This window comes from Typopeltis vanoorti, chromosome 26, assembly GCF_054136105.1.
Source record: "Typopeltis vanoorti isolate ZY-2024b chromosome 26, IOZ_Tvanoo_1.0, whole genome shotgun sequence".
Lineage (NCBI taxonomy): Eukaryota > Metazoa > Arthropoda > Arachnida > Uropygi > Thelyphonidae > Typopeltis > Typopeltis vanoorti.
This window is the reverse complement of record NC_143574.1, coordinates 11,429,990-11,445,004: the sequence shown is the minus strand read 5'-3', so window position 1 is coordinate 11,445,004 and position 15,015 is coordinate 11,429,990.

Here is a 15,015-nt window from a genome sequence, read left to right as displayed (position 1 = left end):
AGTATCTGTTCATCGATTTCTATGATTTTTATTTTTGAAGATAAATGTACTCCTACTAGATAATTGTTACTTGCAAGGAAATTGCTGAGAAAATATTTAGCAAAATCATCATCACTATCGATTTGAAAGGCGAATTTGTTTTCAATTTTCTCAGTTTTGGTCTAAATCGGAACCATTTTAACATGTTCATTGCCAATCACGCGATATCGCGTTGACGTCGCTAACTAAATAAAAAAATAAATAAAATTTGGCCAACACACGAAATTCCAATTTTCAGCTTGGCAATGAAAGTGTTAACCGTCAAATCAGAAAAAAAAAACCACCTGAATAAGATATAAAAGATACGAAAGCATTAAAATGGCAAAAACTAAATAAAATAAATAAACGATCGTACATAAAAGCAATAAAAATGTATCCAAAAATCTCACGAAACAACAAAACTCCATGTGAAATAAAAACGCTTCACATAAAATTTACCACCATCTTGGAGCTTTATGCCAACATCGGCGATGTGTATCAACGTTTACACACATCCAAATCTGACTTATTACTGAATCTCAACTGTCATCCCCTACGATATGGAGTATCTTCGAGGGATATCTCGAAGGATGATTATCGGACCTGAAACTTTTTTTGATCTGCTCTGGTACAAGATGTTCTTACCTCATTTTGTTACCGTCATTTCCTGCTTTCACTGATCTCGTGATTCTCATGACAATGTTGAAAGGTTTTTACCTTGGGTTGATTATGAATGATTTCCTTTCTATGATAGCACTGCTGCCCTAGTAGGGGCAGCAATGCTACCATACTAGGGAAAACACTATGAGCAAGGTGGTTTTCCGTTGCCTTCCTCGCCGTACTATATCCTATGGCTCTATCGTGCATGTTCACAGGACGGTTTACCTGCTTGGCGTAAAAAACCCTGCTGTTCATGCCCAAGACCGGCTAACTTGGCTATGGCTGAGGAAAATCCTTCAGCTCCTCACGTCTCCGACGGGAATCGAACCTAGGACACTCCTTCCCCGGGCATATGGTTGCGAAGCACAAATCCACTAGGTTAACCGCGCAGACGGGTTTATCATACGTTTAGATAATTTTTTTAAATGTTAGTCTAATTGCCCTTACCTTGAGAAATGCTTTCTCTGCAATTTCAACGATCATAGTTTTGACTAGCTACCCATCTTTAATTACACAGACCAAGATGAAGAGAAGCTGAAACATACCTACCTGAAACCAAAGTAGTCCTCATCATTCTAGCAACACTCAGGACTTTTCCGTAACCATCTACCCCTCCAAATACAACGCAAACTTTAGTTCTCCTTTTGGTATCTCTGACCATAGCATTGTCTACACACACACACACACACACACACACACACACACACACACACACATATATACATACACACATACATATATATACCAGCGGCTAATGATGGTCTTGAAATTCATGCTTGCTCTTGTTATCATTCAGGGAGTGAGAGATGTGATTGAAGTCTAATTAGTGGAATAATGAATTACTGACCATTTAAAACTATATATTTAGAAACTTATGTACATTTAATCACACAAATACAACATTTATTTTACAAATGATATTCTATCTTTTTCAATTTAGCTACTTGAATACAAATTCTACTCTACAGTTCTTTATGAACTGGTCAATAACATCGTCATAAAAAGATGGTTGTAACTTAATTTTCCCAAGCAACACGCACACTTGTAAAAGCTGGCTGAAGCCCACTGGCTAGAGTTACGTTGACTGCGTATGGTCTGTGTTTAAGCAACAGAGTGAGATGACGTGAAGGGAGCGGAAATGGCTATGCGCGCATGAAATCACAGCGCTGCAGCGAGGACCTGGAAGTTCCTACAACAGAGCAAGCCAAGGTAGCTTTGACTAGACAAGCAAGCATCGGCCTTCAATACACAACGTAAAACTCAATTATTGCCGCGCAAGCTTAAGACGTCTTCTGTCTACAAAAATAAAAGCCAAAATGGGACGCTTATAAATGCATACATTAACAAATAAATAATACTTCTTTCTCAAGTAATGAGCTTGCGCAGCGAGCATGGAGAATTCACCACTGACATATGCACACACACACACACACATACATACATATATATATATATATATATATATATATATATGAAGTGTGGGATGTACATTTAATCGGGTGATGGCAAGGGACGTGTGGTTGTGTTAACTGTTAACTTTAATGGCAAGATGGACGTCAATCCCATGGATTTTTATCCCTTCATCGCTAGATTGTGATTATTAATAACGAGAAAATTTTGAGCGCTTGATTCGCACGAATTAGGGCAATGTAGAATCGTTTGAAGCGATGATCAGCTCAGAGCTGCCTTCGGACGTTTGTGTCTCCATCTGTCGTTTTCATCATAATTTGATGCATCACGAATAAGTTAGTTGGGAAGGAGTGATGCGTGGGCGAAGTACTTGGCAGCAGTCTGGTTGAGATACGAAGGTATGTCTGGCATGTTTCCGTCTTGGTGGAGGAGAGCATTCCTAACAAACCACGAGGCGTCGAAGATCATTCGGAGGCATTTATTTTGTAGTACCTGTAGTCTTTTGATGTTGCTGGGGGAGGTATGGCTCCATGCCGGCGATCCGTACGTTAGTATGGGCCTGATGATTGTTTTGTATATTGTTAGTTTGTTTTCAGTACTGACTTTGCTTCTTCGGTTGAGTAGAGGGTAGAGTTGTGCTATTGCTGAGTTGGCTTTGTTGCAAGCATGTGAGATGTGGGGGTCGAAGCTGAGTCGGATATCCAGTTTGATTCCCAGGTATTTTAGTTCTTTTTGCCATGGGATATCAAGGTCGAACATCGTGACTCCGTGGTGGGTTGCTTTCCTTCTTGAAAAGAGTATGGCCGTGCTGTTGTCGGCGTTGACATCTATCCTCCATTTCTGAAACCATTCTTCAAGATTTGTTGCTGCGTCTTGTAGTCGATGTGTGGCCTGAGTGATCTGGTCAGTATTGCCATATCGTCTGCATAGAAAGCCATGGTGGTTGATGCTGTGCTTGGTATGTCTGAGATGAAAATGTCGAAGAGTAGCGGCGATAGGAGGGAGCCTTGCGGGACACCTGCTGTGATGTTTCTCATGGAAGATCTGAGGCCACATAGCTTAACTTGAAATTTACGTTCTTTCAGATAGGATTCTATGATTTTGGCGAGGTTTAGCGGGTTTTTGCAGCTATTAGTTTGTGGATGAGGCCTTTGTGTCATACTTTGTCAAAGGCTTTTCGCCACATCTAGGAAGATTGCACCTGTGTGTAGTTTCCAGTTGTATCCAGTAGTTATGAATTCTATAAGTCTGTGGACCTGTTGGGTTGTGCAGTGGCCTTTGCGAAATCCCAATTGTTCTTTTGGGATTACGTTGATCTTGTCTGTTTCGTTTTTTAGGCGGTTCAGAATTATCTTTTCCGCGATTTTTCCCAGATTTGATAGGTCTGTAGTTCTGGGAGAATTCAGGTGCTTTTCTTGGTTTGTGGATGAGGATTACATCGGTCTGTTTCCAGCGAGTGGGGAGGTAGTTGAGTCCTAGCATCGCGTTGATGATAGCCACTAGATGCATAACTGTTTTATGGGGGAGTGTTGTTATGGTTTGGTTTGAAATCTCGTCAGGACCTGGGGCCTTTCTGTTGTTGAGGCTCTTGATGATTTGGTGTACTTCCTTTGGTGTAGCATAGCTTGTGTTTTCTTGACTGCTGGTTTGATAGAGTGCACAGTGGACATGCCTGTGTATTTTTTCAATTAAGTGCAAGTCTGCATGTGCATAGTTTAGGCTGAATTGCAGTTCCAGGGCGTCCGCGAAGGCGTCTGCTTTTTCATCGTCTCGGTAGGCTATGCCCCTTTCTCCGTGGATTGGCTAAATGTTGGAGCGGTCGCTGCGAAGGGCTTTAGTCATTTTCCACAATGGGTTGTCTTCGGTGTTTAAGGAGCTTAGCTTCTTCTCCCACAGCTGGTTCTTGTGATCTTTGATCGCATATCGGACTAGGTTTGTTGCCGTGTTTAGCTCTTGTCTATCCTGGAGGGACAGTGTTGTATGGTAACGGCGTCTGATCCTGTTTTTGCTGCGGATGAGCTTTAGAATCTCTTCTGGGAGCAGGTTGGCTTGAGCTGGAGTGGTAACGGTGGAAGCTGCTGCTAGGCCAGCTTGGATTGTGCTTTCCAGTTTTCTGATCGCTGTATCTATTTCTTTAGGTGAGGAGATGGTTGTGTCGTGACGACTCTTTTCTGTCGTGTTCTAATTCACTATCTAGTTTCAAGTCACTTTTATGAATAAAATAACTAATTGCGAAATGATCACCGATCCAAAAGTAGGGAAATTTATATTTATACTGCGCCACCCTATTCTTAGATTAGTCTATATAAATAGTAGGATCAATTCTAAATTAAGTTAGCAGTCATCTCATTAGGCCGAACCATTTATTATCATTTTCACTTGGGGATCCCGCAAGATTCGAATATTTATGAACGGTGCAATAATAAGGAATTCAGGCAAACACAATATTTAGATCAACAAAATAAAACATTTAATATATGATATGGTTAACAAATACAAGAACTCTATTTTAAAGTGGAACAATACAATTAACTTAACACATCTTCTTAGGTCACTGATGCTAATTCAATGTTCTAACTTTCATATACTATTCACAGTCTCAAAAATACAAATCTTCTTATCTCAAGTTAATATAACAACTTCACATTTAATTCAGTCTTCACAAATCTATCAGCTCAATCTTTATATTCACAGCAGGCAATAAACTACGTAAGCTATATTCCAAGCAAATATATTCCCGGACCTTGAGCATCGGAGATATATTACAGTTAATGCTAGAATAGAGAAACTTATACAACTACTCTTACCAGGCAAATTCTTCAATACATCAAATTATTGAGAGAGCACTTATGAATTAACTTAATTAACATTAGCGGAACACACATAACAAATATTCTCCATAGTTTAAACTGTATTACTGTAAGTCGCACTTCACTATTCCAAACAACAGTAATTAGGTACTAATATCTTTTCCTGTTCACTTTTCTCCAAGTAATCAATATAACCTTTTTCTTAGGGCAACATAGAATTTAATCGTAATCCAGATTAACTAGAACTAATCAGAATTTTCGCATTGACTGTCCAGTTTCCTTTTATCTGATTACGGCATCAACCTTTCTTCATAACAACAGCAGATTTTGCTTATAACATTAAACTTTATGTTTCACTACTTATAGGTTCACTTCCGAACACTATACTCATAAATCTCTGCCCTATGGATTCATAATCTTGGTTCCGCAAAACTCTCTCCTCCCTCGCTTAATAATAATTCTTCTCTCCCTTTCTCTGTCTTATCTATATATGACCTTCCTTCTCCTTTACTGTTCTACCTATGACCTTCACTCCCACCTTTACGTTCGAACGCCACGCTCTCTTCACTCGTGGTTGTTTACGCGTGCGTCTCCATGACAATAGACTAAGCGTAAACATTTCGCTAATGTAATGTATGCTCTTTTACTACTACTACAGTGATTACATAACATTAAATATTTCACAAATAAGAACAACATAATATTTAAGCTACTTCTTTAACTTTTTGATTACGTATACAGTTAAATATAAAATAACACTTTACGATACATCATATATAATTGGTTATACAATATTCTATACATTTTATTATTCTATAAATTAATAGTAGGTCAAGTTTTAAATAAATATTTAATTAGTAATTCTTAATTAAGGAATAATAAATAATTTTATACAAGTCATGATTAATATTTAATAAGCAATGTTAAATGTGAATGAAAAATAATAAATTACATAACATAGCTTCATTCACAATTTAACAGTTGGAACGGGTCCTTTGAGGTTGCGGAGAGTAGGGTTCAGCTTTTTGAAATTTGTGGACTGCCTAGGGATGATTTCTGTTTCCCTGCCTAGGCTTAGTAGTACCGGATTGTGGTCGGAGCTAAGATCATTGACTACCTGTAACTGGAATTGGTGCGAGATGTTCTGAAAATGACTATATCCAGCACATCAGGTCTTCCCAGCAGTCCGTAGTGCGTTGATTCGGCGGGACCTGCTATGATGATGTTTCTTGTCATGTCCTACTGTTCCATGTGGGATGTTTTGCATTTAGGTCTCCCGCCACAATTGTTTCTTCGTTTGTGTCGAGGAGCTGGGAGAGATCCGAGGCTAGTAGTGGTTTGCCTGGAGGGTTGTAGAATGAATATAGCTTTAGGTTACCTGCATTGTTGGTGTGTATCTCAATTCCAGTTTCTTCCAGGTTTGTAGTCGTTGTCTTCTTGATCTCGTTGTATCTTGTCTTTTTTGACAAAGATAGCCGTTCCACCTCCTCTGGCATCGAGTCTGTCATTCCTAAGTAGTGCGTGGTTCCTTAGTTTGGGGTTGTCGCAGGGCCGAAGGTGCGTCTCATTGATTAAGAGGATGTCCATTCTACTTTTGCTGTAAATTCTTGTAGTTCCAGGAGTTTGTTGCTTAGGCCGTTGGCATTCCAAAATGCGATCTGTATGAAGTTGTTCGAACCAGGCATATTACTCATTGCTTATCATTGTGAAGATGACTTGAGTGTTTTTTAAGAACTTGTTTGTATCACTCTGATTGGGGGTTGGTCTTGCTGAAAGCCGTTAGCATCTCCCCTAGGGTGGCAGCTAGGATAGCAGCTGTGTTTTGACTGTTCGGCATAGGTTCTGCTGATTTAGCCTTTGAGGTGACTGCTGCAGCATATGAGCTGTGATGTTCGCTGATGGATTCCTTCTTCAAGGGGTGTTGCACGTTTTTGAGCTGGTGGAGTGCCTGCTTTTCTGTTTCTTGCCAGGTTATCTGGGTGGAGAGTGCAGCCTCTATATTTGGCTGGGTGTGGGCCGCCGCAGTTTGCACATGTGGCTGAAGTTGTGCGTGGTTTGGAGCATGTGTGAGTAGGGTGACTGTCCCCGCACTTCACACATTTGTACTCCACTCTGCAGTTTCTGTGCGCGCCCATATCTCTAGCAACGATGGCATTGTCCTACTGTTGCTCTCTTTCTGAGTGGTTCTGTTTTAATCCTGAGGCTGCAAACTGTTTGGAGATCGTAAATCTCTCTTTACTCCTTACTAATTTCCACGAGAACCAGCGGCAGGGGACGTTTGTCTGCCCAGTACATTCTTGATATTTTTATGGGCTCCAGTCCTTGAGATCTAAGGGCGATGGCTATTTCTTCGGACGGGATTTCTTCTACCAGTCCTCTGATGACAACTTTTAGGTTTTTTTCGCTTTTCAGTTCAAAAGTGAGGTATGGGGTCTTTAGCTCTTCCATTAACTTTGTTAGCTGACGGTAGTCTGATGTCCCTTCGGGCTGGATACGGACTCCTTCGTTGGAGATTTTGGCTGTTTTGAATTTAATCTCTGAGTTTCTCATGGCCTCCGAGATTGTCGACCATTGTTTTTTCTCTGAAGATTACCGGCGGGGCTCATTCTTTGATTTGTGCCGCTGTGTCCATTGGCTGGTGTTCCGGTTCTTCGGGTGGTGTCTCTTTTCGTCGCTTCTTTCTGCTCACTGTTTGGTAGTCGTCCGGTTCTTCCGGGGTCTGGGTATCTGTGGCTTGGTTGTTGTCTCTTGTGTCATCTTGAGAAGTGCTGGGGAGAGGTTCTGAAGGTTGATAGTCCTCAGATTCGACTTCCGCGATTTGATGGATCTCTACTTTGCCATTCCCGTCCATTTTGTATGTAGCAGGTTTCCTACATGTAGGAAAATTGCAAGCAGCTGCTTAAAGTCTAGTTCATCGTACGGACTGTTCATGATGATTAAGCCTAGTCTGTAGTTTGCTGTACAATCTTATATAAACCAGAATCTGGTTTAAATAACTCCTAAAAGAAATATTCGATTATCCTTATCAAGAAAATTTATCCATCTAATCCGATGTCCCTTAGTCAGTCACGTGTGCTTGTATGAGTATGACAAAATATATAGAGAGAGATAATGCATAGGGGCGCCTAAATTTTCTTTGCCTAGGGGGCATCAGATACTCTCGGATCGGCCCTGGCGCCATGGATATCTAATCAACAATGCAGAGGAAAATCCGTATGGAAGGTGGGGAAGATAAGGCGCCCTGGAAATCACAGCTAAAAAAAAAAAGTCGGTGTGCGTGTGTGTGGGGGGGGGATTTAGAGTTACGTAGCAAAAGGAAAAAGATTATCCACTCACATTGTTTTTATTCTTAGGAGAATAGTAGTAGACAGTATTTGTTTAGCACTAATATTTGGAAATCGCCATGTAACCAGATATCATTCGCAATCGCTAGATGTTGGATTCATTTCTCCATATCTTGAACCTAATTTAAAAGGTATGCTGGTGTACGAATGTCATGTTTTTAAACCAATGCCTAACGCTCAAGCTGAGTTTGTTCAGTAAATGACAACCGTACTTATCTCCGTCAAAGATAATCAACACAGGAAATTTAAAAATAGACTAATTTCCTCTTTTCAGCAACTAGAATCAAGGCTACACATTTCTGTCGATCTAATCATCATCATTCGTATTAAGGATTTAGGCCTAGCATGGTTTGTTCCGGCCTTAGTTATCGTTGAATCTTTTAAGAGGACGTCCTGGTTTTCTTTTTCCTAATGGCTTGTACTTTAAGGCTTGTTTTGGTAATCTTTCTGTTTTCATTCTTTGAACGTGTTCCATCCATTTATGTTTATATTTTTTAATTTTTTCTATTACCGGTTCTTGGTTTAATTCTTTCATAATTTCTTCGTTTCTTTTGTGATCAAATAGGGTATACTTTGCAGTTTTTCTCATAAACTTCATTTCTGCTGTTGTTAATCTTTGTTTGTCTTTTTGTTTTATTCTCCAGATTTCGCTTCCCTACATTAAGACCGGTAGGGCTAATGTATTGTATACTTTTAGCCTGGTTTGTTTTTGAACTAGGTTTGGCTTAAATATACAGTTAATTACACCTGTTATTTTTAAATATTTTGCAATTTTTACGTTTATATCTTTTTCATTTTCATATGTGATCGTACATCCTTGGTAGTTAACGAGATCTTAGAACAGGTGAATTCATTTATCTATTACTATTTCAGTTCTTGCTGGATCTTGTCCTTTAAAGGCCATAGTTTTGACTTTTCTGTTGATATTATCATACCATAATCTTTGGATATCTCATTTAGATCTAAAATAGCTTTCTGTAAGTTATCTTCAGAATTTGTAATTATTATTTGGTCGTCGGCAAAGAGGAGAGTGTTTAAGTTAACTGTTAGGTGAAAGTTTAATTCCTTGATGGAAATTTTTATTCCAAATCATGCAAAAAAACTAGAGAGACTCGAAAGGCACTTTAATATTTAAATGAGGAATACGAAAGTTGACCTTTTACGATGAGGTATTCTAAAAGTGTCTGAATGGGAAAACAGAAGAAAAAGGCAAGTTTGCTCTGTAAGTTTAAAGTTGAACTGTGAACAAATGACGGCTGATTGTTGCACGTGTCTTAACAAGTTTACAAGGGGGGGGGGGGGAATTACTGATTTAATGAATATATTCATTGGAAATATCAGTAAAACACATATGTAACAAAATAGAAAGTCTTAATAATGAAATCGGAGCGAACTACAAGGAAATATCCGAAATCCATTTAGATAGCATTTATTCAAAACAAAATTTTTTTTGAGAGATGAGCTCTGTTGGGATTTATACAGGATTAACAGCTGTTTATTATTGATGGCAACTAATGTCTCTTAAATGCGTGTTCTGGCTAGTTTGTTTTGCGAGAAGAAAAACCCTCAAAGACTATACAAGAGCGACTAATCACCGTTAGTTACAGAGCTTAAAAATGTTCCTTGCGTCGTATAGCGCATTCGAATCTAAGCCTTTACAGCAGTAGGACAGACGTTACAACATCCTCTGGACTGCGACTTGGCAAGAAGCAAGCAATTTACTGACATAATAGGCTTGCTTCATAGCCTTAGCTGCTCAACCCATCCCTCACACTCCCTTGTTTAAAAATTTGAATAAAATGTTTGTCGCTTCCAAAGGAATTACAGAATTTACTTTATATGAGTATATTATTCAAATTTAGTTTATTTGAATTTATTTATTTTATTTTTGCATATATTATTATATCATTTTTAGTGATTAATTAATTTTTATTATCATTCTATTTAATTAAGAGCCTGTGTAGCTCAGTGGATGTGGCGTTTGCACACCATCGCGCTAGGCCGCACGAAGGAAGTCTTGGTTTCGAGTCTAGTCGGCGACTAGAGGAAATTTTTCTAAGCCTTTTTTCGACCGGTTCCCGAGTTAGTCGATCTCTGGCACGGGCAAGCAGGTTTTTCCTCCCGGAAACTCGGGTTTTTCGTCCTGTAAATTCAAGAAAATCGACCGTAGAACCCACATTATTTCAGACATTAAATATATTGTGTTAGGGTTAGAGACCACGAGATGGCGGCACATTTGAGCCGTCTCTCTTCACTGCGTACCGCTTAATTAGTGATAGCCTTGGGCCATCTGTCTCTGATTGGGTACCAGTGGAGATTGAACTGCCCACTCAGTCTCCAAAAGTTAGATAGGGCTAAATGGCCTCGCCTACTCCCGTATGTACGGGAATAAAAAGGCGTTAGCTGATTTTTTTTTTTTTTTTTCTATTTAATTCATTAAATACCTGGTTTAATGTATGTTGAAAGCAGTAGCGGCCGGTGAAAATTTAAAGTGGGGGGGGGGGTGCTGCATATACAAAATAAAAAAAAAACATTCTTTATTTCCTAATCAGTAACCAATTTATTAATAAATAAATTTACATATTAAAAAATTGCTTTTTTAAAAATATTTCACCCTCACCACGAACAAACACCAATAATAAAAGTTTCGTATCTCACAGAAATAACGCGCGCATGCATACAATTATCTATTCAATCAATGTCAAAATATAAGCTGTAACCTTTAACATGTACTGCATTTATATAATGTTGTAAGCATTGTTATTATTTATAAACACAAACAAAATTTAATTTTTTCATTTTTTCCTTGGGGTGGTGCAGTGCTTATGTACTAGCCGCCACTGGTTGAAATATATGTTTTGGATTCAGAGAGATGTATCTGAAAATAAACTATAGTATACTGTATTTTCCCTTCCATACCGAGTTGCTATTATCTAAGTAACATAAAATCCACTTTCAAGTAAATATTGCAATTATTAGGTCAGCAGAATCATACTTTGTAAGATAAAACGACTGAAGATTATTTATTACCTTACACAGCTGTCAGATTAATCAGTTCAACTAACTGGCAGCTGTTTCACAGGCCAAAAATTCCAGAGAGAGATAGCAATTCCATGACTCGTTTGTTCAGGTAATTTCCCTTGCTCATTATCTTCTTGATACCAAGATAACTGGTATATATCTACAAACTAGCTGATAAATCTCAACCCAGTAATCGCAAGAACTGTTCCTAAGCATATCAGATAGTAAAATAAGTGGATAAATATAAACCAAAAGGAAAGAGCGAAAGACCGGCTGCAAGCTGAAAAAGGCAAATGCTTAATCACGGATGATGAAGTAAAATAGTCCTTAATTTGTATAACTTCTCTTCTCCCTGGCACGACGTTCGATTTCTGTTTCTGTTTCGTGCCAAGAGGGGAGAGGGAGTTGTTGATATTTTCTTTCACTAGAGGCTTCTCTTTTTTTTTTTTTTTTTTTTTTTGTTCACAGTAACAAAAAAAAAAAATGAACTTTTTTTTTGTTTTCCAATGTTGTATTCAATATCAAATTTGACATCTTTAACTCTTTATTACTTTTAACTCTTTATTACTTTTTTATTACTGTGTGTGTGTGTGTGTTCTAAAACTCTTGTTTTAAACTGTGCATTGATTCTCTTAGATCCGTTTTATGAAATATTCTTTAACCTGTGTTGTCTAGAAACTACAACTAGCAGTTATTATGAATAGCCTTGTTTCTCACGATTATATTATTATTTAAAATATTACTTAAAATAATATATATATATATATATTTTTAAATCAATTAACGCCTTTTATTACCTTATAGGGAGTAGGCGAGGCCGTGTTTAGCCCTATCTAACTTTTGCAGACTGAGTGAGCAGTTCAATCTCCACTGGCAGCCAATCAGAGATAGCCAGCCAAAGGCTATCACTAATTAAGCGGCACGCAGTGAAGAGACAGCTTACAAGTGCAGCCATCTCGTGGTACCTAACTGTAACAATATTTTGAATGACAGAAAATAATGTGGGTTATACGGTCGATTTTCCTGAGTTTACGGGAAGAAAAACCGAGTTTCCAGGAGAAAAAAAAAACGATTGCCCGTGTCAGAGATGGACTAACTCGGGAACTGGTGTAAGAAAGGCTTAGAAAAAAGTTCCTCTAGTAGGTGACTAGAAAATAATAAGTAAAATAAAATACAAATTAAAATTAGAAACAGACTAATGTCTTGACTACAAATACAAATGCATTTCATTCTTTGATTAAAATGAAATAAAACTAAATGATAATAAATAGAGTAATAATTAAACTTCCATTCAGAGATATTTTAATTATCCATAAATTTACATCTTCATACTAACTTTATAATAATAATAATAATAATTACACTTATAATAATAATTATTATTATTATCTGAGACCTTAGGAAGTCAAGGACTCACTGAAGGAGACTATAAATCACCTAAACCAGCTGTCATACCTTCCCTTAAATTCATTTACACCACATGCATTCACTACCTCTAAAGGCAGGGGCGCGCTGGCAATATGTGCAATGTGTGCAACGCACACAGGCGCCAAAGTTTTCAGGCGAGGAGGAAATAGTTAAAAAAAATATTATTCATTAATTATATCAAAATAAATTACATTTTTGTTTAAATTTTAATTATATTTTATAGATTTGTCTTAAAAACAAATTATTTATAATCACTTATTTGTTATTATTCTTTAAGATCTTATTTTATTCTGATCCTAGTTCTAACAAGCAGTTTATTGTAAACAAGCAAAAACTTGAACTTGCGTGAGTTTACTGTTTACAGCATGACGCGCGTTTGAATTTGTTTAATCTTGTTCAAACTCGCATTTGCTCTAAACATATATAAGAAAATTTGCTGCAGTCTTTAACTTTATTCTATATTCTGCTGATAACAGCAGAATATAGCCATCTTGCAATGTACCTGAATCGTCACGAGAAAATTTTAAATCATTTGAACAATTACCAAAAATGGACAGAATTAATTACATCCCTAAAAAATAAAACTTGTATTGATCATTTGCAACAAACAGTTTTAGATAATGAAAGGAAACGTTGGTATGAAGTTATAAAAAGAATAATTTTTGTAGTACAGTCTTTAGGCAAACAAATTCTAGCTCTTCGTGGTAAAAGTAATAAAATTTACGATCGCAACAATGGCAATTTTTTAAAATGCATTGAGATGTTAGAAAAGTTTGATCCTTTTATATCGGAACACACGCGACGTGTAGCTAATGATCCTGACTTTAAAAATATGCCCTCCTATTTAGGAGATAAAATTCAAAATGAAATACTCATTTTATTGGCATCAAATATTAAAAACAATATTTTTATAAAGTGTTTTTTTTATTGGGGGGGGGGGGTATAGGGGCGCCAACTAAAGTTTTGCACACATGCGCCGGACAATACTAGTGCGCTCCTGTCTAAAGGCAAACTAGTATATAACATATACGTAAACCTGTTGATAACACCTCAGGATGCTTACGATCAGCTGTAAAATAATCTTGCTAATGCTTACTCTACCAGATGTGCCTGGAGGAAGTTCGAGTGTAGCATGGCGAAAAATCTGCTTAAATTCTGAAGCACATGCTCTTGATACATTTGAAGGGATACCATATGGACAAATTGATTTATTCTTATGAAGGCTAGTGAGCATTTTTCTGATGTCTTTCTGTAGAGAGATCACAGAAGACGTTTTGAGATGGACCTCCTAGCTAACCTTACCCACCTCTGGACAAGGCCATGGAAAAATCTAATGAATCTCATCAGGTCACTCTTGATATTTCTAAGACATCTGATCGATTCCAACATTGAGATCCTCTTTCCAAGCCTGTAATTTTATGGTCACCATCCTACCCTTCGTGAGTGGATTGCCAGCTTCCTCTCTGAAAGTTCACTATGTTGTGGTGAATGGCTCCCTCTCGTGTTTTCCATGAATGCCGGAGTACTCTAAGTCTGTACACTTTTCTTTAATATATATATCAATGATCTTCTCTCACTAGCATCTAATTCTATTCATAGCTTTGATGATAGCTAAACTCCATTGCTCTTTGTCATTCACAAAATCATGTAGTACTTTGGATCACTTAAGCTTCAAGATCTCCTGTAGTCAATGCATTCAACACCAGTCTTCTAGCTATTCTCATGTAGGATGAAGATAAATTAGTGAATTTCAATGCTCCCAAAACACAATCATACCTCACTCTCCTTCACCTTTGATAACATTCTGCTGACCAACAAAGATCAGGTTTCTCTTCTTGAGCTGACTTTCACATCTGGCCTATCCTGACATAGGCAGCACGTCCATAACCTCTTTAGCATCCAGGATGCTCGGTATTCCCTTTCCCTTTCGTTACTTCCCTTTTACTCAATCTCTAGCACTTTATAAATCAGCTTAGGAATATTCCGGCATTCACCATAACACACAATGAACGTTCAGAGAGGATATGATGGTGACAATAAAATTGCAGCTGCGAAAGAAGACGCGATGTCGGAATGGATCAGATACCTTGGAAATATCAATGAGATTACTGAAATAAAGAGTCAAAAGGCTAGATCGACGATATAAATTTAGAATGTAGAAACTAGAGAGCTTGTGGGAATGCATCCTCGGTATCTCCGAGTAGTCCTAGTATGGACTAATTAAAAGACATGAGAGCTGCATAAACGTCCATATGTTCGCCTTTTATTAGTCCATTTGATAAAGGTTTCACTGGCCCTAAAAGGCGAACATATAGACACTTGGG